General features: G+C 35.0%; 1 protein-coding gene across 1 annotated transcript in view; it reads left to right on the forward strand.

The window, feature by feature from the left end:
• Positions 1-233: 233 nt before the first annotated feature.
• LOC107665542 (protein piccolo-like) overlaps positions 234-4,965 on the forward strand; it is a gene marked incomplete at its 3' end in the record, with an annotated part of 70,288 nt that continues 65,556 nt past the window's right edge. The window contains exon 1 of the mRNA XM_016456457.1: positions 234-376. The remainder of the gene's footprint in view (positions 377-4,965) is intronic.

Here is a 4,965-nt window from a genome sequence, read left to right on the forward strand (position 1 = left end):
ACTCTTTCCTCCTCTCTCACTACACATCACTACTGATTTCCTGCCTGCTTCTGATTGGTCCGTACAAGCAGGAGGAGATTAGGGCAATCCTGAATAAGCTGGAAGGGTATCCAAAGAGCGTGAGGGGAGAGAGAGTGATGCTGTCTCTTTAAGAATATTTTTAGGCTGATAGTTGATGATGGTCAGTGGTGGGGAAAATCAGAGTTAGTGGCGGCAGTGCAGTGGCAGCCTGTGAACATGGATGACAAGGAGAGATGCTGATGTACTGTGGATTTAACAGCTTTTTAAGGGAATTCACACAGCCTAACGCCATTAAACACACTGGACTTGGGTTATTTGCATGCATTCAACCTTAATTTGTTGGGGCTAAAATTAGGTAAGTGGTTGCAATTGTGTATTTTTTATTTTTTGAATAAACAGTATTTGGATAGGTTATTTGCTCCAAGATTTTGTATTCAACAATGTAACCATACACTATCATACATGCAAGCTTTACATCACGCTTGGCTTGCAGATATGAAATTAATTTATGATGGAGGGATGGGGGTTTGCGGTGAACTAGCTGTCAAGCTATTTTTTTCTTGCTGGACAACCCGGTCCATTCTTTCCTCTCCAGGGCAGATATTTAAATTTAATGAAACTGGCAAACAGTGTGTGATCAAGTTACAGTATTAATTACAGCCTGACCCTCTGCTGTACTCCACATGCCTTTGTGTGTATGTATAAGTAGATTACAACATCCAGTTAATAACATCAGCATGTGTGCTTCAAATATACTCTTATTACGTGAATGAATACTGCTGAGTCAAAGCAAGAATATTCAAGGACTAACATGATGAGTGCACATGTGAATGTGTATTTGTCAATGTCGCTTCTGTTTATCTGGGCTTGTCCATCTGTTCGTTTCCTCGTGTTTCGGTACGTGTATATTTTTAGCAGTGTTTATGCATGCTTGCATCGATTTCTATGTCTACGTTTGGTTATGCATGAAAAGCTGAGACACTTGAAGAGACAGAAAAAGAGAAAGTTTGTTTCAGGACAAATGTCAAAAGGTTTAGGCATGCTTGATGGAATAACATGTCAGGGCCAGCGGAGCAGCAGAGCTTACCGAAAGCGAAGACATACTCCTACATCCCCAGACATCACTCAAACATATGCACACACACATAGACATGCAAACAAACAAACAGCTGATCTATTCATGGGCCTATGGCAAGCTACAGTAAACCAATAAAATAACTATAGTGGGGTTTTCAAACTTTCTATGGCAAGGACTTTCTAATGATCATCTAAAACATGAGAAAAATATTAAGTTGGATATTATAAAGACGTGTTCTAAATTAATGGCTGTGGCTGGCTTTTATGTTTTCATTCAACTAAATATAGATAGATAGATAGATAGATAGATAGATAGATAGATAGATAGATAGATAGATAGATAGATAGATAGATAGTATTCTATGTAAAATAAATGCTGTTCTTTTGAACTTTCTATTCATCAAAGAATACTAAAAAAAAAAAAAACTGTTTTCAACATTAATGGTAATAATACTTGAGCACCATATCAGCATATTAGAATGATTTCTAAAGGATCATGTGACATTGAGCACTGGAGTAATGGCTGCTGAAAATTTAGCTTTGCATCACAAAAAAATAAATAAAATAAAAAATAAAATAGAAAACAGTTATTTAAAATGTTAAAAATATTTCACAATTACTGTTTTTACTGTATTTTTAAATAAACGCAACTTTACTGAATATGCAAGACTTTGAAAAACATTAAATAATCTTACCGACCCCAAACATTTGAAAATTAATATTATGAATTTATAATATTATGAAGATGTACAGTTATGGTAAATTTTGAAGTTTCTTGGAGTTCAGTAAAAAAATATAATATGTGAATATGGTCTTTATTCAGTACCATGGTATTGCCATTATATCTTTAGAGTTTCAGGTGAGAACTCAACTATACACACACACACACATACATATATATATATACAGCAAAGTCGGCGAGATCTCAATATAAACATTTCAATATTGCATTTCTCATTAGGTTCTTCTTTTCTTTACTCTTGATGTGTCAATCTCATTTGTGTACATTTTATTTATCCCTGAGAAATGTCTGCGACAAATTTGTTTTTGCTTGAAACATAAATGAAAAATCCATTCAGTCTACTTGAGCTTTGAAAGAGCGATATCTGTTCCTCTGGGTGAGAATGGTGCTGTAACCATGTCTAGAGAAATATTCAATCCAATCTGGCCATGTGTACAGACACACTCCCACCCACCCACACACAGACAAATAGTGGGAGAGGAAAAATGATTCCAGCTTCCTTTACACTTCTCCACGCATGACGCAACACATAATCAGCAGCACACACGCGGCCCTCCCCCAACACATGACGCGCAGGCCGAGTGGGAGAGTGAAGCGTGGGGGATTGAAGCCATGCACGACTCGCTCACGTCCTCACCGTACACACGCTCACTCACAGGAGCAGGCTCTGGGGAAATGTGACTCTCTCTGGCTGTCTTGATCTGTGTGTTTTATTGGCAGAATTTTGTTCGGTGACGGAATAGAGATATGGGGTGAATTTCTTATGTTCTTCTTATGTTTATGTTTACATTGCTGCATTAGAGCCCCTTTTTTTTTTTTGGCAACGCATATATTTCCAGACGAATTCTGGATTTCACTACATACCTCATTCAATTTTATAACATTTTCCAGCATGTTGGTAGAATTTATAAAAATACATTATTTCAACACAAACCACTAACCTCGTGCTAATATAGCGATAATTACGTATTAATTACGATAATTAATAACTGAAATAATTCAGACAAAAAAAAAATAGAAAGCAAGAAAACGTATTCATCATTTACTCACCACTATGTTGTTACAATTATTTTTATTTCTTCAACGAAACTTCAATCAATCTATCGTTTGTTCGTTTAATCATTCATTATATTGTTCTATCGTTCGTTCTACCATTCGATCGTTCGTTCTATCGTTCTATTGTTTTAACTATCGTTCTGTCCAAGTATATAAATCTGTCTTAAATCTATTGTGTTGTCATATTTATGGTTCTATCTATTTATTGTTATATCTGTCATTCTATTGTTACATCTATCGTATAACTGAAATAATTCAGACAAAAAAAAAATAGAAAGCAAGAACACGTATTCACCATTTACTCACCACTATGTTGTTACAATTATTTTTATTTCTTCAACGAAACTTCAATCAATCTATCGTTTGTTCGTTTAGTCATTCATTATATTGTTCTATCGTTCGTTCTACCATTCTATCGTTCGTTCTATCGTTCTATTGTTTTAACTATCGTTCTGTCCAAGTATATAAATCTGTCTTAAATCTATTGTGTTGTCATATTTATGGTTCTATCTATTTATTGTTATATCTGTCATTCTATTGTTACATCTATCGTTCTATTTGGTAACACTTTATTTTAAGGTGTCGTTGTTACACATTACATGTACTTACTACTATTATAATAACAATAAATTATGAATAATTACATGCAAGTAACCCTAAGCCAAACCCTAATCCTAACCCTACCCATATTGTAAGTACATGAAGTTAATGTATAATAACATGTTATTAAATGTATAATTAATGTATAATTACATTGTAACAAGGACACCTTACAATAAAGTGTAACACCCTCTATTTTTATGTCTATCATTCTATCATTACATCATTCTGTCAATCGTTCTATCGGTAATTCTATCTGTTTTGTCTGTCATTGTATTGTTTTATTGTGCTATTTATTGTTTAATCATATTATTCTACTGTTCTTGTTCTAGCCATCTGCTGTACCTTCATACTTCAAAAACTCTTGAAAAAGCCTTATTCGAAGTTAAAGGTCAAAAAGACTTGAAGTTAAACAATTACTTTTATATAATATGAAAACAAATGTTATTCTACTTCCATATTTACATTTGAATTGCAAATCTGCATCCTGTTTTCTACTGCAATTCAAGTTCAAATCCAATTTATTAATCGGATCATAATTTAAAATGCATTCTCGGTTCAGTTCTGAACTCTGGTTTATGGGGGAACAAACCTTTAATTGTGTATCTTCAAACTTGGGCAAGCAGGTGAGATCCTTTAATGATATGGTTTCGAGACATGCTGACTTTGCTGGAAGAGACATTCTTCCCAATATCATCTGACTCTGCACATTATAGTGAGGTGATATATGATTATTCCATAAGCCATTGCTAGACTATAGCTCAGAATGATTGAGGGCTTCTTCTAAAGTGATGAGAATTTATTTGCATTGGAAGGAGTAAATGGCAGTATTATGGTTTTGGACTTAATCCCCAGAGAGATGCTGAAGAGATGCAATCTGTGGTGTAGCTTCTTGGCAGATTGTTTAGACTGCTCTTGTTCAGCGCATTGCAGGGTGACAGGCTTGGTCTACTGTCTTGAATCAAATGTTTCTTGTAGAAAACTCATCTGGGCTGTAAGCCAGGCGCTCCTGATTTATGTGACCTCGATCCAAACATGGTTTTCAGTCTGGCTTTTGAGTGAGCAAGTGGGTTCCACTGGCAACTAGACATTTTAGAGAAAAGGGGGAAAATAGAGAGAGAATATGGAGTCAATAAAATCATTTGATTTGAACAGGTACAAGTTTGGCTCAGTTCAAAGCCTGAATAAAAATAAAAAATGAGCACTTACTGTATAAGGAATGTCTGGCCCTTGACAGTGTGGATGTGATAAGTGGCCACTCGTGCTCTGCAAACATTGAATTCAGTGAAAGCAGTTAACAGGCCTTTTTAAATGTAATGCTTTAAAAAAAATCAGTGGATATCATGGGAAAAAAATCACTGTTCAGTAAAGAAGAAATTAACACTTCATTAGATGTTTATAGTGCTTTGGTTCCTTTGTGCACTCTAAAAAATGCTGGGTTGTTTCAACCCAACTTTGGGTCAAAGATG

Source organism: Sinocyclocheilus anshuiensis, unplaced genomic scaffold, assembly GCF_001515605.1.
Source record: "Sinocyclocheilus anshuiensis isolate Anshui unplaced genomic scaffold, SAMN03320099.WGS_v1.1 scaffold679, whole genome shotgun sequence".
NCBI lineage: Eukaryota > Metazoa > Chordata > Actinopteri > Cypriniformes > Cyprinidae > Sinocyclocheilus > Sinocyclocheilus anshuiensis.